The sequence below is a fragment of the Pristiophorus japonicus genome, chromosome 23 (genome assembly GCF_044704955.1).
Source record: "Pristiophorus japonicus isolate sPriJap1 chromosome 23, sPriJap1.hap1, whole genome shotgun sequence".
NCBI lineage: Eukaryota > Metazoa > Chordata > Chondrichthyes > Pristiophoridae > Pristiophorus > Pristiophorus japonicus.
Genome location: NC_091999.1, coordinates 50,658,677 through 50,681,016, shown reverse-complemented (window position 1 = coordinate 50,681,016; position 22,340 = coordinate 50,658,677). Strand labels below are relative to the sequence as shown.

Sequence of the window (22,340 nt, the reverse complement as noted above, 5' to 3'; positions counted from 1 at the left end):
GCCGATGTGCATGTGTTTGTATGTGGGGTTGGGGTTGAAACCCAGATTCTCACAGAGACAGAATCCAGGTTCTCACAGGACCAGAATAGCCGAGTGGTTGAGGCGTTGGCCTTAAAACTCAAGGGGTTTGTCCCGCGTGGGTTCGTCCCCCACTCCTGGTATCTCTTTAATTTAACACGGATTTCCTCCCATTCTGATCAGTGAGACCGGATTTTCATCGGTTGAATCAGCAATTTTCTGCAACAATGTGACACTCTGAACCGATAATGAAATGAAATTGTGAAATGTATCTGTGTCGCTCGGTTTCTGCATCTCTCTCTCTCTTCAGAGAGTTTTGTATGTTTGAGTCTTTGTCTCTCTCAGTCTGACTCACTCTGTCTGTCCCTGTTTCTCTGTTTGTCTTTGTCCCTCAATCTGTCTCTTTCTCACGGTGCCACGCCTGGTCCAATGGGATTCTCTCTGACTGTTTGTCTGACTGGCTCTCTCTTTCCCATCATTTCGGTCTGTCCATCTCTTTGCCTGTCTCTGTTAGTCCCTGCCTGTAAGCTGAGAAGTATTTCCATTATTTTCTGTTTTAGTCTCTGTCGCTCTCTATCTATCTGTCTCTCTCCTTGTCACTGTCTTTATCATTGTCTTTCTCTCACTCTTTCCGTCTCTCCCTTAATAGATCACACACACATCTCTGTATATGCATATATTTGAGTCTTTTTCTCACTCAGTCTCCCTCTCCTTCTCAGTCTCACACTTTCTGTCTCTCGTTGTCTCTATCTCGCTGTCTGTCTCTCCCTGTTTGTCGGTTTGTCTCTGTCTCTCAATGTGTCTGTCGACTTCTCCTGGTGTCCAGTTCTGTTCAAAGTGACTCGATTCCTGCTCTGACAGAACTGGGACCCGTCTGTTCCTCGTTAGTATAGTGGTGAGTATCCCTGCCTTTTACGAGGTAGACCGGGGTTCAATTCCCCGACGGGGAGGCAGTTGTTTCAAGATGTCTAATTTTACTTCTGTTTCTTGGAAGAGATGCATATTAAAAAGTTCCAGAGCAATGTGGAACTGTAAAAATACAGACAGATGAGATTGCCTCGTCCAGATTTTTAGCAAACGGAGAATATTTCAGGAGTCTTTGGCCGTCTGCTGCACAGAGATGGATGACTGAGTTTTTTCTGAGTAAAGTTTAAAGAGGCAGCGACACAGTGGTTCTCTGCCAAACTGATCCTGAGATAGATGGAATAACGTCCCACACCTTTCAACTTTGACATTTTTTTCTCATTTTTATTAATCTGCAATATTCACGATACATCCGTTTCAAAAGTCGCAAACATCAGTCAAAGTTGCGACAGTGATTCAGCCTGTCTATCCCTCGAGATGTCTGAGGCATCTGTGCATGCCTGTTGGTGCGTGCAAATTTTTGGTTATGTGTGTGTGGGTCTCTGTGTCTATCTATCTATTTATATGTCTCTGTGAATGTGCAACTGTCACTGGAAATCATCACCATGAATTTGGTATGTCCTGGAACTTATAAAAACGACTTGGGGAAAATAATACGGTTGTGAACTTTTGTATCGGCTTTGGTTCAGTGGCCGCATTCTCGACTGAATCGGGTGTTTGTCTGTTCAAGTCGCACTCCTGAGACTTGAGCATATCATCTTGGCTAACACTCAAGTGCAGCACTTGGGGAATTTTGCAATGTTGAAGCTGTTGACTTTCGGATGAAATGTTGAATTGAAGCTCCGTCTGCACCCTCGGGTGGATATGAAAGTTTCCAGTGCATTACTCGAAAAAGAATAGGAGAGTTGCCCCCGTCTCAATATTCCTAAAAATGTTCCTAAATGCTCACTGAAAGCCGATGTGCATGTGTTTCTATGTGGGGTTGGGGCTGAAGCCCAGATTCTCACAGAGACAGAATCCAGGTTCTCACAGGACCAGAATAGCCAAGTGGTTGAGGCGTTGGCCTCAAAACTCAATGGGTTTGTCCCGCGTGGGTTCGTCCCCCACTCCTGGTATCTCTTTAATTTAACACGGATTTCCTCCCATTCTGATCAGTGAGACCGGATTTTCATCGGTTGAATCAGCAATTTTCTGTAACAATGTGACACTCTGAACCGATAATGAAATGAAATTGTGAAATGTATCTGTGTCGCTCGGTTTCTGCCTCTCTCTCTCTCTTCAGAGAGTTTTGTATGTTTGAGTCTTTGTCTCTCTCATTCTGACTCACTCTGTCTGTCCCTGTTTCTCTGTTTGTCTTTGTCTCTCAATCTGTCTCTTTCTCACGGTGCCACGTCTGGTCCAATGGGATTCTCTCTGACTGTTTGTCTGACTGGCTCTCTCTTTCCCATCATTTCGGTCTGTCCATGTCTTTGCCTGTCTCTGTTAGTCCCTGCCTGTAAGCTGAGAAGTATTTCCATCATTTTCTGTTTTAGTCTCTATCGCTCTCTCTCTATCTGTCTCTCTCCTTGTCACTGTCTTTATCATTGTCTTTCTCTCACTCTTTCCCTCTCGCTCTTAATAGATCACACACACATCTCTGTATATGTATATATTTGAGTCTTTTTCTCACTCAGTCTGCCTCTCCTTCTCAGTCTCACACTTTCTGTCTCTCGTTGTCTCTATCTCGCTGTCTGTCTCTCCCTGTTTGTCGATTTGTCTCTGTCTCTCAATGTGTCTGTCGACTTCTCCTGGTGTCCAGTTCTGTTCACAGTGACTCGATTCCTGCTCTGACAGAGCTGGTACCCGTCAGTTCCTCGTTAGTATAGTGGTGAGTATCCCCGCCTGTCACGCGGGAGACCGGGGTTCAATTCCCCGACGGGGAGGCAGTTGTTTCAAGAGGTCGAATTTTACTTCTGTTTCTTGGAAGAGATGCATGTTAAAAAGTTCCAGAGCAATATGGAACTGTAAAAATACAGGTGGATGAGATTGTCTCGTCCAGATTTTTAGCAAACGGAGAATTTTTCAGGGGTCTTTGGCCGTCTGCTGCACAGAGATGGATGACTGAGTTTTTTCTGAGTAAAGTTTAAAAAGGCACCGACACAGTAGTCGTGGACGAGTGGTTAAGGCGATGGACTAGAAATCCATTGGGTTATCCCGCGCAGGTTCGAATCTTGCCGACTAAGATTCTCAGCATTTTTCATTCCATTTCACAATTTAACCGGTTCTCTGCCAAACTGATCCTGAGATAGATGGAATAACGTCCCACACCTTTCAACTTTGACATTTTTTTCTCACTTTTATTAATCTGCAATATTCACGATACATCCGTTTCAAAAATTGCGACAGTGATTCAGCCTGTCTATCCCTCGAGATGTCTGAGGCATCTGTGCATGACCGTTGGTGCGTGCAAATTTTTGGTTACATGTGTGTGGGTCTCTGTGTCTGTCTATCTATTTATATGTCTCTGTGTATGTGCAACTGTCACTGGAAATCATCACCATGAATTTGGTATGTCCTGGAACTTATAAAAACGACTTGGGGAAAATAATACGGTTGTGAAATTTTGTATCGGCTTTGGTTCAGTGGCCGCATTCTCGACTGAATCGGGAGTTTGTCTGTTCAAGTCGCACTTCTGAGACTTGAGCATATCATCTTGGCCAACACTCAAGTGCAGCACTTGGTGAATTTTGCAATGTTATGGCTGTTGACTTTCGGATGAAAAATTAAATTGAAGCTCCGTCTGCACCCTCGGGTGGATATGAAAGTTCCCAGAGCATTACTCGAAAAAGAATAGGAGAGTTGCCCCCGTCTCAATATTACTAAAAATGTTCGTAAATGCTCACTGAAAGCCGATGTGCATGTGTTTGTATGTGGGGTTGGGGTTGAAGCCCAGATTCTCACAGAGACAGAATCCAGGTTCTCACAGGACCAGAATAGCCGAGTGGTTGAGGCGTTGGCCTTAAAACTCAATGAGTTTGTCCCGCGTGGGTTCGTCCCCCACTCCTGGTGTCTCTTTAATTTAACACGGATTTCCTCCCATTCTGATCAGTGAGACCGGATTTTCATCGGTTGAATCAGCAATTTTCTGTAACAATGTGACACTCTGAACCGATTGTGAAATGTATCTGTGTCGCTCGGTTTCTGCCTCTCTCTCTCTCTTCAGAGAGTTTGTATGTTTGAGTCTTTGTCTCTCTCAGTCTGACTCACTCTGTCTGTCCCTGTTTCTCTGTTTGTCTTTGTCTCTCAATCTGTCTCTTTCTCACGGTGCCACGTCTGGTCCAATGGGATTCTCTCTGACTCTTTGTCTGACTGGCTCTCTCTTTCCCATCATTTCGGTCTGTCCATTTCTTTGCTTATCTCTGTTAGTCCCTGCCTGTAAGCTGAGAAGTATTTCCATCATTTTCTGTTTTAGTCTCTATCGCTCTCTCTCTATCTGTCTCTCTCCTTGTCACTGTCTTTATCGTTTTCTTTCTCTCACTCTTTCCCTCTCTCTCTTAATAGATCACACACACATCTCTGTATATGTATATATTTGAGTCTTTTTCTCACTCAGTCTGCCTCTCCTTCTCAGTCTCACACTTTCTGTCTCTCGTTGTCTCTATCTCACTGTCTGTCTCTCCCTGTTTGTCGGTTTGTCTCTGTCTCTCAATGTGTCTGTCGACTTCTCCTGGTGTCCAGTTCTGTTCACAGTGACTCGATTCCAGCTCTGACAGGACTGGTACCCGTCAGTTCCTCGTTAGTATAGTGGTGAGTATCCCCGCCTGTCACGCGGGAGACCGTGATTCAATTCCCCGACGGGGATGCAGTTGTTTCAAGATGTCGAATTTTACTTCTGTTTCTTGGAAGAGATGCATATTAAAAAGTTCCAGAGCAATATGGAACTGTAAAAATACAGGTAGATGAGATTGTCTCGTCCAGATTTTTCGCAAACGGAGAATTTTTCAGGAGTCTTTGGCCGTCTGCTGCACAGAGATGGATGACTGAGTTTTTTCTGAGTAAAGTTTAAAAAGGCAGCGACACAGTAGTCGTGGCCGAGTGGTTAAGGCGATGGACTAGAAATCCATTGGGTTATCCCGCGCAGGTTCGAATCTTGCCGACTACGATTCTCAGCATTTTTCATTCCATTTCACAATTTAACCGGTTCTCTGCCAAACTGATCCTGAGATAGATGGAATAACGTCCCACACCTTTCAACTTTGACATTTTTTTCTCACTTTTATTAATCTGCAATATTCACGATACATCCGTTTCAAAAATTGCGACAGTGATTCAGCCTGTCTATCCCTCGAGATGTCTGAGGCATCTGTGCATGACCGTTGGTGCGTGCAAATTTTTGGTTACATGTGTGTGGGTCTCTGTGTCTGTCTATCTATTTATATGTCTCTGTGTATGTGCAACTGTCACTGGAAATCATCACCATGAATTTGGTATGTCCTGGAACTTATAAAAACGACTTGGGGAAAATAATACGGTTGTGAAATTTTGTATCGGCTTTGGTTCAGTGGCCGCATTCTCGACTGAATCGGGAGTTTGTCTGTTCAAGTCGCACTTCTGAGACTTGAGCATATCATCTTGGCCAACACTCAAGTGCAGCACTTGGTGAATTTTGCAATGTTATGGCTGTTGACTTTCGGATGAAAAATTAAATTGAAGCTCCGTCTGCACCCTCGGGTGGATATGAAAGTTCCCAGAGCATTACTCGAAAAAGAATAGGAGAGTTGCCCCCGTCTCAATATTACTAAAAATGTTCGTAAATGCTCACTGAAAGCCGATGTGCATGTGTTTGTATGTGGGGTTGGGGTTGAAGCCCAGATTCTCACAGAGACAGAATCCAGGTTCTCACAGGACCAGAATAGCCGAGTGGTTGAGGCGTTGGCCTTAAAACTCAATGAGTTTGTCCCGCGTGGGTTCGTCCCCCACTCCTGGTGTCTCTTTAATTTAACACGGATTTCCTCCCATTCTGATCAGTGAGACCGGATTTTCATCGGTTGAATCAGCAATTTTCTGTAACAATGTGACACTCTGAACCGATTGTGAAATGTATCTGTGTCGCTCGGTTTCTGCCTCTCTCTCTCTCTTCAGAGAGTTTGTATGTTTGAGTCTTTGTCTCTCTCAGTCTGACTCACTCTGTCTGTCCCTGTTTCTCTGTTTGTCTTTGTCTCTCAATCTGTCTCTTTCTCACGGTGCCACGTCTGGTCCAATGGGATTCTCTCTGACTCTTTGTCTGACTGGCTCTCTCTTTCCCATCATTTCGGTCTGTCCATGTCTTTGCTTATCTCTGTTAGTCCCTGCCTGTAAGCTGAGAAGTATTTCCATCATTTTCTGTTTTAGTCTCTATCGCTCTCTCTCTATCTGTCTCTCTCCTTGTCACTGTCTTTATCGTTTTCTTTCTCTCACTCTTTCCCTCTCTCTCTTAATAGATCACACACACATCTCTGTATATGTATATATTTGAGTCTTTTTCTCACTCAGTCTGCCTCTCCTTCTCAGTCTCACACTTTCTGTCTCTCGTTGTCTCTATCTCACTGTCTGTCTCTCCCTGTTTGTCGGTTTGTCTCTGTCTCTCAATGTGTCTGTCGACTTCTCCTGGTGTCCAGTTCTGTTCACAGTGACTCGATTCCAGCTCTGACAGGACTGGTACCCGTCAGTTCCTCGTTAGTATAGTGGTGAGTATCCCCGCCTGTCACGCGGGAGACCGTGATTCAATTCCCCGACGGGGATGCAGTTGTTTCAAGATGTCGAATTTTACTTCTGTTTCTTGGAAGAGATGCATATTAAAAAGTTCCAGAGCAATATGGAACTGTAAAAATACAGGTAGATGAGATTGTCTCGTCCAGATTTTTCGCAAACGGAGAATTTTTCAGGAGTCTTTGGCCGTCTGCTGCACAGAGATGGATGACTGAGTTTTTTCTGAGTAAAGTTTAAAAAGGCAGCGACACAGTAGTCGTGGCCGAGTGGTTAAGGCGATGGACTAGAAATCCATTGGGTTATCCCGCGCAGGTTCGAATCTTGCCGACTACGATTCTCAGCATTTTTCATTCCATTTCACAATTTAACCGGTTCTCTGCCAAACTGATCCTGAGATAGATGGAATAACGTCCCACACCTTTCAACTTTGACATTTTTTTCTCACTTTTATTAATCTGCAATATTCACGATACATCCGTTTCAAAAATTGCGACAGTGATTCAGCCTGTCTATCCCTCGAGATGTCTGAGGCATCTGTGCATGACCGTTGGTGCGTGCAAATTTTTGGTTACATGTGTGTGGGTCTCTGTGTCTGTCTATCTATTTATATGTCTCTGTGTATGTGCAACTGTCACTGGAAATCATCACCATGAATTTGGTATGTCCTGGAACTTATAAAAACGACTTGGGGAAAATAATACGGTTGTGAAATTTTGTATCGGCTTTGGTTCAGTGGCCGCATTCTCGACTGAATCGGGAGTTTGTCTGTTCAAGTCGCACTTCTGAGACTTGAGCATATCATCTTGGCCAACACTCAAGTGCAGCACTTGGTGAATTTTGCAATGTTATGGCTGTTGACTTTCGGATGAAAAATTAAATTGAAGCTCCGTCTGCACCCTCGGGTGGATATGAAAGTTCCCAGAGCATTACTCGAAAAAGAATAGGAGAGTTGCCCCCGTCTCAATATTACTAAAAATGTTCGTAAATGCTCACTGAAAGCCGATGTGCATGTGTTTGTATGTGGGGTTGGGGTTGAAGCCCAGATTCTCACAGAGACAGAATCCAGGTTCTCACAGGACCAGAATAGCCGAGTGGTTGAGGCGTTGGCCTTAAAACTCAATGAGTTTGTCCCGCGTGGGTTCGTCCCCCACTCCTGGTGTCTCTTTAATTTAACACGGATTTCCTCCCATTCTGATCAGTGAGACCGGATTTTCATCGGTTGAATCAGCAATTTTCTGTAACAATGTGACACTCTGAACCGATTGTGAAATGTATCTGTGTCGCTCGGTTTCTGCCTCTCTCTCTCTCTTCAGAGAGTTTGTATGTTTGAGTCTTTGTCTCTCTCAGTCTGACTCACTCTGTCTGTCCCTGTTTCTCTGTTTGTCTTTGTCTCTCAATCTGTCTCTTTCTCACGGTGCCACGTCTGGTCCAATGGGATTCTCTCTGACTCTTTGTCTGACTGGCTCTCTCTTTCCCATCATTTCGGTCTGTCCATGTCTTTGCTTATCTCTGTTAGTCCCTGCCTGTAAGCTGAGAAGTATTTCCATCATTTTCTGTTTTAGTCTCTATCGCTCTCTCTCTATCTGTCTCTCTCCTTGTCACTGTCTTTATCGTTTTCTTTCTCTCACTCTTTCCCTCTCTCTCTTAATAGATCACACACACATCTCTGTATATGTATATATTTGAGTCTTTTTCTCACTCAGTCTGCCTCTCCTTCTCAGTCTCACACTTTCTGTCTCTCGTTGTCTCTATCTCACTGTCTGTCTCTCCCTGTTTGTCGGTTTGTCTCTGTCTCTCAATGTGTCTGTCGACTTCTCCTGGTGTCCAGTTCTGTTCACAGTGACTCGATTCCAGCTCTGACAGGACTGGTACCCGTCAGTTCCTCGTTAGTATAGTGGTGAGTATCCCCGCCTGTCACGCGGGAGACCGTGATTCAATTCCCCGACGGGGATGCAGTTGTTTCAAGATGTCGAATTTTACTTCTGTTTCTTGGAAGAGATGCATATTAAAAAGTTCCAGAGCAATATGGAACTGTAAAAATACAGGTAGATGAGATTGTCTCGTCCAGATTTTTCGCAAACGGAGAATTTTTCAGGAGTCTTTGGCCGTCTGCTGCACAGAGATGGATGACTGAGTTTTTTCTGAGTAAAGTTTAAAAAGGCAGCGACACAGTAGTCGTGGCCGAGTGGTTAAGGCGATGGACTAGAAATCCATTGGGTTATCCCGCGCAGGTTCGAATCTTGCCGACTACGATTCTCAGCATTTTTCATTCCATTTCACAATTTAACCGGTTCTCTGCCAAACTGATTTTGAGATAGATGGAATAACGTCCCACACCTTTCAACTTTGACATTTTTTTCTCATTTTTATAAATCTGCAATATTCACGATACATCCGTTTCAAAAATCGCAAACATCAGTCAAAGTTGCAACAGTGATTCAGCCTGTCTATCCCTCGAGATGTCTGAGGCATCTGTGCATGCCCGTTGGTGCGTGCAAATTTTTGGTTACATGTGTGTGGGTCTCTGTGTCTGTCTATCTATTTATATGTCTCTGTGTATGTGCAACTGTCACTGCAAATCATCACCATGAATTTGGTATGTCCTGGAAATTATAAAAACGACTTGGGGAAAATAACACGGTTGTGAAATTTTGTATCGGCTTTGGTTCAGTGGCCGCATTCTCGACTGAATCGGGAGTTTGTCTGTTCAAGTCGCACTCCTGAGACTTGAGCATATCATCTTGGCTAACACTCAAGTGCAGCACTTGGGGAATTTTGCAATGTTATGGCTGTTGACTTTCGGATGAAAAATTAAATTGAAGCTCCGTCTGCACCCTCGGGTGGATATGAAAGTTCCCAGTGCATTACTCGAAAAAGAATAGGAGAGTTGCCCCCGTGTCAATATTACTAAAAATGTTCGTAAATGCTCACTGAAAGCCGATGTGCATGTGTTTGTATGTGGTGTTGGGGTTGAAGCCCAGATTCTCACAGAGACAGAATCCAGGTTCTCACAGGACCAGAATAGCCGAGTGGTTGAGGCGTTGGCCTTAAAACTCAATGAGTTTGTCCCGCGTGGGTTCGTCCCCCACTCCTGGTATCTCTTTAATTTAACACGGATTTCCTCCCATTCTGATCAGTGAGACCGGATTTTCATCGGTTGAATCAGCAATTTTCTGTAACAATGTGACACTCTGAACCGATTGTGAAATGTATCTGTGTCGCTCGGTTTCTGCCTCTCTCTCTCTCTTCAGAGAGGTTTGTATGTTTGAGTCTTTGTCTCTCTCAGTCTGACTCACTCTGTCTGTCCCTGTTTCTCTGTTTGTCTTTGTCTCTCAATCTGTCTCTTTCTCACGGTGCCACGTCTGGTCCAATGGGATTCTCTCTGAGTCTTTGTCTGACTGGCTCTCTCTTTCCCATCATTTCGGTCTGTCCATGTCTTAGCTAATCTCTGTTCGTCCCTGCCTGTCAGCTGAGAAGTATTTCCATCATTTTCCGTTTTAGTCTCTATCGCTCTCTCTCTATCTGTCTCTCTCCTTGTCACTGTCTTTATCATTTTCTTTCTCTCACTCTTTCCCTCTCTCTCTTAATAGATCACACACACATCTCTGTATATGTATATATTGGAGTCTTTTTCTCACTCAGTCTGCCTCTCCTTCTCAGTCTCACACTTTCTGTCTCTCGTTGTCTCTATCTCGCTGTCTGTCTCTCCCTGTTTGTCGGTTTGTCTCTGTCTCTCAATGTGTCTGTCGACTTCTCCTGGTGTCCAGTTCTGTTCACAGTGACTCGATTCCAGCTCTGACAGAACTGGCACCCGTCCGTTCCTCGTTAGTATAGTGGTGAGTATCCCCGCCTGTCACGCGGGAGACCGTGGTTCAATTCCCCGACGGGATGCAGTTGTTTCAAGATGTCGAATTTTACTTCTGTTTCTTGGAAGAGATGCATATTAAAAAGTTCCAGAGCAATATGGAACTGTAAAAATACAGGTCGATGAGATTGTCTCGTCCAGATTTTTAGCAAACGGAGAATTTTTCAGGAGTCTTTGGCCGTCTGCTGCACAGAGATGGATGACTGAGTTTTTTCTGAGTAGAGTTTAAAAAGGCAGCGACACAGTAGTCGTGGCCGAATGGTTAAGGCGATGGACTAGAAATCCATTGGGTTATCCTGCGCAGGTTCAAATCCTGCCGACTACGATTCTCAGCATTTTTCATTCCATTTCACAATTTAACCGGTTCTCTGCCAAACTGATCCTGAGATAGACGGAATAACGTCCCACACCTTTCAACTTTGACATTTTTTTCTCATTTTTATTAATCTGCAATATTCACGATACATCCGTTTCAAAAATCGCAAACATCAGTCAAAGTTGCGACAGTGATTCAGCCTGTCTATCCCTCGAGATGTCTGAGGCATCTGTGCATGCCCTTTGATGCGTGCAAATTTTTGGTTACGTGTGTGTGGGTCTCTGTGTCTGTCTATCTATTTATACGTCTCTGTGTATGTGCAACTGTCACTGGAAATCATCACCATGAATTTGGTATGTCCTGGAACTAATAAAAACGACTTGGGGAAACTAATACGGTTGTGAACTTTTGTATCGGCTTTGGTTCAGTGGCCGCATTCTCGACTGAATCGGGAGTTTGTCTGTTCAAGTCGCACTCCTGAGACTTGAGCATATCATCTTGGCTAACACTCAAGTGCAGCACTTGCGGAATTTTGCAATGTTGGAGCTGTTGACTTTCGGATGAAATGTTGAATTGAAGCTCCGTCTGCACCCTCGGGTGGATATGAAAGTTTCCAGTGCATTACTCGAAAAAGAATAGGAGAGTTGCCCCCGTCTCAATATTCCTAAAAATGTTCCTAAATGCTCACTGAAAGCCGATGTGCATGTGTTTGTATGTGGGGTTGGGGTTGAAGCCCAGATTCTCACAGAGACAGAATCCAGGTTCTCACAGGACCAGAATAGCCGAGTGGTTGAGGCGTTGGCCTTACAACTCAATGGGTTTGTCCCGCGTGGGTTCGTCCCCCACTCCTGGTATCTCTTTAATTTAACACGGATTTCCTCCCATTCTGATCAGTGAGACCGGATTTTCATCGGTTGAATCAGCAATTTTCTGTAACAATGTGACACTCTGAACCGATAATGAAATGAAATTGTGAAATGTATCTGTGTCGCTCGGTTTCTGCCTCTCTCTCTCTCTTCAGAGAGTTTTGTATGTTTGAGTCTTTGTCTCTCTCAGTCTGACTCACTCTGTCTGTCCCTGTTTCTCTGTTTGTCTTTGTCTCTCAATCTGTCTCTTTCTCACGTTGCCACGTCTGGTCCAATGGGATTCTCTCTGACTGTTTGTCTGACTGGCTCTCTCTTTCCCATCAATTCGGTCTGTCCATGTCTTTGCCTGTCTCTGTTAGTCCCTGCCTGTAAGCTGAGAAGTATTTCCATCATTTTCTGTTTTAGTCTGTATCGCTCTCTCTCTACCTGTCTCTCTCCTTGTCACTGTCTTTATCATTGTCTTTCTATCACTCTTTCCCTCTCTCTCTTAATAGATCACACACACATCTCTGTATATGTATATATTTGAGTCTTTTTCTCACTCAGTCTGCCTCTCCTTCTCAGTCTCACACTTTCTGTCTCTCGTTGTCTCTATCTCGCTATCTGTCTCTCCCTGTTTGTCGATTTGTCTCTGTCTCTCAATGTGTCTGTCGACTTCTCCTGGTTTCCAGTTCTGTTCACAGTGACTCGATTCCTGCTCTGACAGAGCTGGTGCCCGTCAGTTCCTCGTTAGAATAGTGGTGAGTATCCCCGCCTGTCACGCGGGAGACCGTGGTTCAATTCCCCGACGGGGAGGCAGTTGTTTCAAGATGTCGAATTTTACTTCTGTTTCTTGGAAGAGATGCATATTAAAAAGTTCCAGAGCAATATGGAACTGTAAAAATATAGGTAGATGAGATTTTCTCGTCCAGATTTTTAGCAAACGGAGAATTTTTCAGGAGTCTTTGGCCGTCTGCTGCACAGAGATGGATGACTGAGTTTTTTCTGAGTAAAGTTTAAAAAGGTAGCGACACAGTAGTCGTGGCCGAGTGGTTGAGGCGATGGACTAGAAATCCATTGCGTTATCCCACGCAGGTTCGAATCCTGCCGACTAAGATTCTCAGCATTTTTCATTCCATTTCACAATTTAACCGGTTCTCTGCCAAACTGATCCTGAGATAGATGGAATAACGTCCCACACCTTTCAACTTTGACATTTTTTTCTCACTTTTATTAATCTGCAATATTCACGATACATCCGTTTCAAAAATTGCGACAGTGATTCAGCCTGTCTATCCCTCGAGATGTCTGAGGCATCTGTGCATGCCCGTTGGTGCGTGCAAATTTTTGGTTACATGTGTGTGGGTCTCTGTGTCTGTCTATCTATTTATATGTCTCTGTGTATGTGCAACTGTCACTGGAAATCATCACCATGAATTTGGTATGTCCTGGAACTTATAAAAACGACTTGGGGAAAATAATACGGTTGTGAACTTTTGTATCGGCTTTGGTTCAGTGGCCGCATTCTCGACTGAATCGGGAGTTTGTCTGTTCAAGTCGCACTTCTGAGACTTGAGCATATCATCTTGGCCAACACTCAAGTGCAGCACTTGGGGAATTTTGCAATGTTATGGCTGTTGACTTTCGGATGAAAAATTAAATTGAAGCTCCGTCTGCACCCTCGGGTGGATATGAAAGTTCCCAGTGCATTACTCGAAAAAGAATAGGAGAGTTGCCCCCGTGTCAATATTACTAAAAATGTTCGTAAATGCTCACTGAAAGCCGATGTGCATGTGTTTGTATGTGGGGTTGGGGTTGAAGCCCAGATTCTCACAGAGACAGAATCCAGGTTCTCACAGGACCAGAATAGCCGAGTGGTTGAGGCGTTGGCCTTAAAACTCAATGAGTTTGTCCCGCGTGGGTTCGTACCCCACTCCTGGTGTCTCTTTAATTTAACACGGATTTCCTCCCATTCTGATCAGTGAGACCGGATTTTCATCGGTTGAATCAGCAATTTTCTGTAACAATGTGACACTCTGAACCGATTGTGAAATGTATCTGTGTCGCTCGGTTTCTGCCTCTCTCTCTCTCTTCAGAGAGTTTGTATGTTTGAGTCTTTGTCTCTCTCAGTCTGACTCACTCTGTCTGTCCCTGTTTCTCTGTTTGTCTTTGTCTCTCAATCTGTCTCTTTCTCACGGTGCCACGTCTGGTCCAATGGGATTCTCTCTGACTCTTTGTCTGACTGGCTCTCTCTTTCCCATCATTTCGGTCTGTCCATGTCTTTGCTTATCTCTGTTAGTCCCTGCCTGTAAGCTGAGAAGTATTTCCATCATTTTCTGTTTTAGTCTCTATCGCTCTCTCTCTATCTGTCTCTCTTCTTGTCACTGTCTTTATCATTTTCTTTCTCTCACTCTTTCCCTCTCTCTCTTAATAGATCACACACACACATCTCTGTATATGTATATATTTGAGTCTTTTTCTCACTCAGTCTGCCTCTCCTTCTCAGTCTCACACTTTCTGTCTCTCGTTGTCTCTATCTCACTGTCTGTCTCTCCCTGTTTGTCGGTTTGTCTCTGTCTCTCAATGTGTCTGTCAACTTCTCCTGGTGTCCAGTTCTGTTCACAGTGACTCGATTCCAGCTCTGACAGGACTGGTACCCGTCAGTTCCTCGTTAGTATAGTGGTGAGTATCCCCGCCTGTCACGCGGGAGACCGTGATTCAATTCCCCGACGGGAATGCAGTTGTTTCAAGATGTCGAATTTTACTTCTGTTTCTTGGAAGAGATGCATATTAAAAAGTTCCAGAGCAATATGGAACTGTAAAAATACAGGTCGATGAGATTGTCTCGTCCAGATTTTTAGCAAACGGAGAATTTTTCAGGAGTCTTTGGCCGTCTGCTGCACAGAGATGGATGACTGAGTTTTTTCTGAGTAAAGTTTAAAAAGGCAGCGACACAGTAGTCGTGGCCGAGTGGTTGAGGCGATGGACTAGAAATCCATTGCGTTATCCCACGCAGGTTCGAATCCTGCCGACTAAGATTCTCAGCATTTTTCATTCCATTTCACAATTTAACCGGTTCTCTGCCAAACTGATCCTGAGATAGATGGAATAACGTCCCACACCTTTCAACTTTGACATTTTTTTCTCACTTTTATTAATCTGCAATATTCACGATACATCCGTTTCAAAAATTGCGACAGTGATTCAGCCTGTCTATCCCTCGAGATGTCTGAGGCATCTGTGCATGCCCGTTGGTGCGTGCAAATTTTTGGTTACATGTGTGTGGGTCTCTGTGTCTGTCTATCTATTTATATGTCTCTGTGTATGTGCAACTGTCACTGGAAATCATCACCATGAATTTGGTATGTCCTGGAACTTATAAAAACGACTTTGGGAAAATAATACGGTTGTGAACTTTTGTATCGGCTTTGGTTCAGTGGCCGCATTCTCGACTGAATCGGGAGTTTGTCTGTTCAAGTCGCACTTCTGAGACTTGAGCATATCATCTTGGCCAACACTCAAGTGCAGCACTTGGGGAATTTTGCAATGTTATGGCTGTTGACTTTCGGATGAAAAATTAAATTGAAGCTCCGTCTGCACCCTCGGGTGGATATGAAAGTTCCCAGTGCATTACTCGAAAAAGAATAGGAGAGTTGCCACCGTCTCAATATTACTAAAAATGTTCGTAAATGCTCACTGAAAGCCGATGTGCATGTGTTTGTATGTGGGGTTGGGGTTGAAGCCCAGATTCTCACAGAGACAGAATCCAGGTTCTCACAGGACCAGAATAGCCGAGTGGTTGAGGCGTTGGCCTTAAAACTCAATGAGTTTGTCCCGCGTGGGTTCGTCCCCCACTCCTGGTGTCTCTTTAATTTAACACGGATTTCCTCCCATTCTGATCAGTGAGACCGGATTTTCATCGGTTGAATCAGCAATTTTCTGTAACAATGTGACACTCTGAACCGATTGTGAAATGTATCTGTGTCGCTCGGTTTCTGCCTCTCTCTCTCTCTTCAGAGAGTTTGTATGTTTGAGTCTTTGTCTCTCTCAGTCTGACTCACTCTGTCTGTCCCTGTTTCTCTGTTTGTCTTTGTCTCTCAATCTGTCTCTTTCTCACGGTGCCACGTCTGGTCCAATGGGATTCTCTCTGACTCTTTGTCTGACTGGCTCTCTCTTTCCCATCATTTCGGTCTGTCCATGTCTTTGCTTATCTCTGTTAGTCCCTGCCTGTAAGCTGAGAAGTATTTCCATCATTTTCTGTTTTAGTCTCTATCGCTCTCTCTCTATCTGTCTCTCTCCTTGTCACTGTCTTTATCATTTTCTTTCTCTCACTCTTTCCCTCTCTCTCTTAATAGATCACACACACACATCTCTGTATATGTATATATTTGAGTCTTTTTCTCACTCAGTCTGCCTCTCCTTCTCAGTCTCACACTTTCTGTCTCTCGTTGTCTCTATCTCACTGTCTGTCTCTCCCTGTTTGTCGGTTTGTCTCTGTCTCTCAATGTGTCTGTCGACTTCTCCTGGTGTCCAGTTCTGTTCACAGTGACTCGATTCCAGCTCCGACAGGACTGGTACCCGTCAGTTCCTCGTTAGTATAGTGGTGAGTATCCCCGCCTGTCACGCGGGAGACCGTGATTCAATTCCCCGACGGGGATGCAGTTGTTTCAAGATGTCGAATTTTACTTCTGTTTCTTGGAAGAGATGCATATTAAAAAGTTCCAGAGCAATATGGAACTGTAAAAATACAGGTCGATGAGATTGTCTCGTCCAGATTTTTAGCAAACGGAGAATTTTTCAGGAGTCTTTGGCCGTCTGCTGCACAGAGATGGATGACTGAGTTTTTTCTGAGTAGAGTTTAAAAAGTCAGCGACACAGTAGCCGTGGCCGAGTGGTTAAGGCGATGGACTAGAAATCCATTGGCTTATCCTGCGCAGGTTCGAATCCTGCCGACTACGATTCTCAGCATTTTTCATTCCATTTCACAATTTAACCGGTTCTCTGCCAAACTGATCCTGAGATAAATGGAATAACGTCCCACACCTTTCAACTTTGACATTTTTTTCTCATTTTTATTAATCTGCAATATTCACGATACATCCGTTTCAAAAATCGCAAACATCAGTCAAAGTTGCGACAGTGATTCAGCCTGTCTATCCCTCGAGATGTCTGAGGCATCTGTGCATGCCCTTTGATGCGTGCAAATTTTTGGTTACGTGTGTGTGGGTCTCTGTGTCTGTCTATCTATTTATACGTCTCTGTGTATGTGCAACTGTCACTGGAAATCATCACCATGAATTTGGTATGTCCTGGAACTAATAAAAACGACTTGGGGAAAATAATACGGTTGTGAACTTTTGTATCGGCTTTGGTTCAGTGGCCGCATTCTCGACTGAATCGGGAGTTTGTCTGTTCAAGTCGCACTCCTGAGACTTGAGCATATCATCTTGGCTAACACTCAAGTGCAGCACTTGCGGAATTTTGCAATGTTGGAGCTGTTGACTTTCGGATGAAATGTTGAATTGAAGCTCCGTCTGCACCCTCGGGTGGATATGAAAGTTTCCAGTGCATTACTCGAAAAAGAATAGGAGAGTTGCCCCCGTCTCAATATTCCTAAAAATGTTCCTAAATGCTCACTGAATGCCGATGTGCATGTGTTTGTATGTGGTGTTGGGGTTGAAGTCCAGATTCTCACAGAGACAGAATCCAGATTCTCACAGGACCAGAATAGCCGAGTGGTTGAGGCGTTGGCCTTAAAACTCAATGGGTTTGTCCCGCGTGGGTTCGTCCCCCACTCCTGGTATCTCTTTAATTTAACACGGATTTCCTCCCATTCTGATCAGTGAGACCGGATTTTCATCGGTTGAATCAGCAATTTTCTGTAACAATGTGACACTCTGAACCGATAATGAAATGAAATTGTGAAATGTATCTGTGTCGCTCGGTTTCTGCCTCTCTCTCTCTCTTCAGAGAGTTTTGTATGTTTGAGTCTTTGTCTCTCTCAGTCTGACTCACTCTGTCTGTCCCTGTTTCTCTGTTTGTCTTTGTCTCTCAATCTGTCTCTTTCTCACGTTGCCACGTCTGGTCCAATGGGATTCTCTCTGACTGTTTGTCTGACTGGCTCTCTCTTTCCCATCAATTCGGTCTGTCCATGTCTTTGCCTGTCTCTGTTAGTCCCTGCCTGTAAGCTGAGAAGTATTTCCATCATTTTCTGTTTTAGTCTGTATCGCTCTCTCTCTACCTGTCTCTCTCCTTGTCACTGTCTTTATCATTGTCTTTCTCTCACTCTTTCCCTCTCTCTCTTAATAGATCACACACACATCTCTGTATATGTTTATATTTGAGTCTTTTTCTCACTCAGTCTGCCTCTCCTTCTCAGTCTCACACTTTCTGTCTCTCGTTGTCCCTATCTCGCTATCTGTCTCTCCCTGTTTGTCGATTTGTCTCTGTCTCTCAATGTGTCTGTCGACTTCTCCTGGTTTCCAGTTCTGTTCACAGTGACTCGATTCCTGCTCTGACAGAGCTGGTGCCCGTCAGTTCCTCGTTAGTATAGTGGTGAGTATCCCTGCCTGTCACGCGGGAGACCGTGGTTCAATTCCCCGACGGGGAGGCAGTTGTTTCAAGATGTCGAATTTTACTTCTGTTTCTTGGAAGAGATGCATATTAAAAAATTCCAGAGCAATATGGAACTGTAAAAATATAGGTAGATGAGATTTTCTCGTCCAGATTTTTAGCAAACGGAGAATTTTTCAGGAGTCTTTGGCCGTCTGCTGCACAGAGATGGATGACTGAGTTTTTTCTGAGTAAAGTTTAAAAAGGCAGCGACACAGTAGTCGTGGCCGAGTGGTTGAGGCGATGGACTAGAAATCCATTGGGTTATCCCACGCACGTTCGAATCCTGCCGACTATGATTCTCAGCATTTTTCATTCCATTTCACAATTTAACCGGTTCTCTGCCAAACTGATCATGAGATAAATGGAATAACGTCCCACACCTTTCAACTTTGACATTTTTTTCTCATTTTTATTAATCTGCAATATTCACGATACATCCGTTTCAAAAATCGCAAACATCAGTCAAAGTTGCGACAGTGATTCAGCCTGTCTATCCCTCGAGATGTCTGAGGCATCTGTGCATGCCCGTTGGTGCGTGCAAATTTTTGGTGACATGTGTGTGGGTCTCTGTGTCTGTCTATCTATTTATATGTCTCTGTGTATGTGCAACTGTCACTGGAAATCATCACCATGAATTTGGTATGTCCTGGAACTTATAAAAACGACTTGGGGAAAATAATACGCTTGTGAACTTTTGTATCGGCTTTGGTTCAGTGGCCGCATTCTCGACTGAATCGGGAGTTTGTCTGTTCAAGTCGCACTCCTGAGACTTGAGCATATCATCTTGGCCAACAGTCAAGTGCAGCACTTGGGGAATTTTGCAATGTTATGGCTGTTGACTTTCGGATGAAAAATTAAATTGAAGCTCCGTCTGCACCCTCGGGTGGATATGAAAGTTCCCAGTGCATTACTCGAAAAAGAATAGGAGAGTTGCCCCCGTGTCAATATTACTAAAAATGTTCGTAAATGCTCACTGAAAGCCGATGTGCATGTGTTTGTATGTGGGGTTGGGTTTGAAGCCCAGATTCTCACAGAGACAGAATCCAGGTTCTCACAGGACCAGAATAGCCGAGTGGTTGAGGCGTTAACCTTAAAACTCAATGAGTTTGTCCCGCGTGGGTTCGTCTCCCGCGTGGGTTAGTCCCCCACTTCTGGTGTCTCTTTAATTTAACACGGATTTCCTCCCATTCTGATCAGTGAGACTGGATTTTCATCGGTTGAATCAGCAATTTTCTGTAACAATGTGACACTCTGAACCGATTGTGAAATGTATCTGTGTCGCTCGGTTTCTGCCTCTCTCTCTCTCTTCAGAGAGTTTTGCATGTTTGAGTCTTTGTCTCTCTCAGTCTGACTCACTCTGTCTGTCCCTGTTTCTCTGTTTGTCTTTGTCTCTCAATCTGTCTCTTTCTCACGGTGCCACGTCTGGTCCAATGGGATTCTCTCTGACTCTTTGTCTGACTGGCTCTCTCTTTCCCATCATTTCGGTCTGTCCATGTCTTTGCCTGTCTCTGTTAGTCCCTGCCTGTAAGCTGAGAAGTATTTCCATCATTTTCTGTTTTAGTCTCTATCGCTCTCTCTCTATCTGTCTCTCTCCTTGTCACTGTCTTTATCATTGTCTTTCTCTCACTCTTTCCCTCTCTCTCTTAATAGATCACACACACATCTCTGTATATGTATATATTTGAGTCTTTTTCTCACTCAGTCTGCCTCTCCTTCTCAGTCTCACACTTTCTGTCTCTCGTTGTCTCTATCTCGCTGTCTGTCTCTCCCTGTTTGTCGTTTTGTCTCTGTCTCTCAATGTGTCTGTCGACTTCTCCTGGTGTCCAGTTCTGTTCACAGTGACTCGATTCCTGCTCTGACAGAAGTGGTACCCGTTAGTTCCTCGTTAGTATAGTGGTGAGTATCCCCGCCTGTCACGCGGGAGACCGGGGTTCAATTCCCCGACGGGGATGCAGTTGTTTCAAGATGTCGAATTTTACTTCTGTTTCTTGGAAGAGATGCATGTTAAAAAGTTCCAGAGCAATATGGAACTGTAAAAATACAGGTAGATGAGTTTGTCTCGTCCAGATTTTTAGCAAACGGAGAATTTTTCAGGAGTCTTTGGCCGTCTGCTGCACAGAGATGGATGACTGAGTTTTTTCTGAGTAAAGTTTAAAAAGGCAGCGACACAGTAGTCGTGGCCGAGTGGTTAAGGCGATGGACTAGAAATCCATTGGGTTATCCCGCGCAGGTTCGAATCCTGCCGACTACGATTCTCAGTATTTTTCATTCCATTTCACAATTTAACCGGTTCTCTGCCAAACTGATCCTGAGATAGATGGAATAACGTCCCACACCTTTCAACTTTGACATTTCTTTCTCATTTTTATTAATCTGCAATATTCACGATACATCCGTTTGAAAAATCGCAAACATCAGTCAAAGTTGCGACAGTGATTCAGCCTGTCTATCCCTCGAGATGTCTGAGGCATCTGTGCATGCCCGTTGGTGCGTGCAAATTTTTGGTTACATGTGTGTGGGTCTCTGTGTCTGTCTATCTATTTATATGTCTCTGTGTATGTGCAACTGTCACTGGAAATCATCACCATGAATTTGGTATGTCCTGGAACTTATAAAAACGACTTGGTGAAAATAATACGGTTGTGAAATTTTGTATCGGCTTTGGTTCAGTGGCCGCATTCTCGACTGAATCGGGAGTTTGTCTGTTCAAGTCGCACTCCTGAGACTTGAGCATATCATCTTGGCTAACACTCAAGTGCAGCATTTGGGGAATTTTGCAATGTTATGGCTGTTGACTTTCGGATGAAAAATTAAATTGAAGCTCCGTCTGCACCCTCGGGTGGATATGAAAGTTCCTAGTGCATTACTCGAAAAAGAATAGGAGAGTTGCCCCCGTCTCAATATTACTAAAAATGTTCGTAAATGCTCACTGAATGCCGATGTGCATGTGTTTGTACGTGGGGTTGGGTTTGAAGCCCAGATTCTCACAGAGACAGAATCCAGGTTCTCACAGGACCAGAATAGCCGAGTGGTTGAGGCGTTGGCCTTAAAACTCAATGAGTTTGTCCCGCGTGGGTTCGTCTCCCGCGTGTGTTAGTCCCCCACTCCTGGTGTCTCTTTAATTTAACACGGATTTCCTCCCATTCTGATCAGTGAGACTGGATTTTCATCGGTTGAATCAGCAATTTTCTGTAACAATGTGACACTCTGAACCGATTGTGAAATGTATCTGTGTCGCTCGGTTTCTGCCTCTCTCTCTCTTCAGAGAGTTTTGTATGTTTGAGTCTTTGTCTCTCTCAGTCTGACTCACTCTGTCTGTCCCTGTTTCTCTGTTTGTCTTTGTCTCTCAATCTGTCTCTTTCTCACGTTGGCACGTCTGGTCCAATGGGATTCTCTCTGACTCTTTGTCTGACTGGCTCTCTCTTTCCCATCATTTCGGTCTGTCCATTTCTTTGCTTATCTCTGTTACTCCCTGCCTGTAAGCTGAGAAGTATTTCCATCATTTTCTGTTTTAGTCTCTATCGCTCTCTCTCTATCTGTCTCTCTCCTTGTCACTGTCTTTATCATTGTCTTTCTCTCACTCTTTCCCTCTCTCTCTTAATAGATCACACACACATCTCTGTATATGTATATATTTGAGTCTTTTTCTCACTCAGTCTGCCTCTCCTTCTCAGTCTCACACTTTCTGTCTCTCGTTGTCTCTATCTCGCTGTCTGTCTCTCCCTGTTTGTCGGTTTGTCTCTGTCTCTCAATGTGTCTGTCGACTTCTCCTGGTGTCCAGTTCTGTTCACAGTGACTCGATTCCTGCTCTGACAGAACTGGTACCCGTCAGTTTCTCGTTAGTATAGTGGTGAGTATCCCCGCCTGTCACGCGGGAGACCGTGGTTCACTTCCCCGACGGGGCTGCAGTTGTTTCAAGATGTCGAATTTTACTTCTGTTTCTTGGAAGAGATGCATGTTAAAAAGTTCCAGAGCAATATGGAACTGTAAAAATACAGGTAGATGAGTTTGTCTCGTCCAGATTTTTAGCAAACGGAGAATTTTTCAGGAGTCTTTGGCCGTCTGCTGCACAGAGATGGATGACTGAGTT

The 22,340-nt window shown here is 44.2% G+C and overlaps 7 non-coding genes across 7 annotated transcripts; all 7 read left to right on the top strand.

The window, feature by feature from the left end:
* The first annotated feature begins 2,732 nt into the window (after positions 1-2,732).
* trnad-guc (transfer RNA aspartic acid (anticodon GUC)) lies at positions 2,733-2,804 on the top strand. Its single transcript has one exon. It is a non-coding gene; the product is annotated as a tRNA-Asp (tRNA).
* A 2,138-nt stretch (positions 2,805-4,942) lies between these two features.
* On the top strand, positions 4,943-5,023 carry trnas-aga (transfer RNA serine (anticodon AGA)). The gene has a single exon. It is a non-coding gene; the product is annotated as a tRNA-Ser (tRNA).
* Positions 5,024-6,861: 1,838 nt separating this feature from the next.
* trnas-aga (transfer RNA serine (anticodon AGA)) lies at positions 6,862-6,942 on the top strand. The gene has a single exon. It is a non-coding gene; the product is annotated as a tRNA-Ser (tRNA).
* A 1,838-nt stretch (positions 6,943-8,780) lies between these two features.
* trnas-aga (transfer RNA serine (anticodon AGA)) lies at positions 8,781-8,861 on the top strand. The gene has a single exon. It is a non-coding gene; the product is annotated as a tRNA-Ser (tRNA).
* Positions 8,862-10,718: 1,857 nt separating this feature from the next.
* trnas-aga (transfer RNA serine (anticodon AGA)) lies at positions 10,719-10,799 on the top strand. The gene has a single exon. It is a non-coding gene; the product is annotated as a tRNA-Ser (tRNA).
* Positions 10,800-20,129: 9,330 nt separating this feature from the next.
* trnad-guc (transfer RNA aspartic acid (anticodon GUC)) lies at positions 20,130-20,201 on the top strand. Its single transcript has one exon. It is a non-coding gene; the product is annotated as a tRNA-Asp (tRNA).
* Positions 20,202-20,420: 219 nt separating this feature from the next.
* trnas-aga (transfer RNA serine (anticodon AGA)) lies at positions 20,421-20,501 on the top strand. Its single transcript has one exon. It is a non-coding gene; the product is annotated as a tRNA-Ser (tRNA).
* The last annotated feature ends 1,839 nt before the right edge of the window (positions 20,502-22,340 follow it).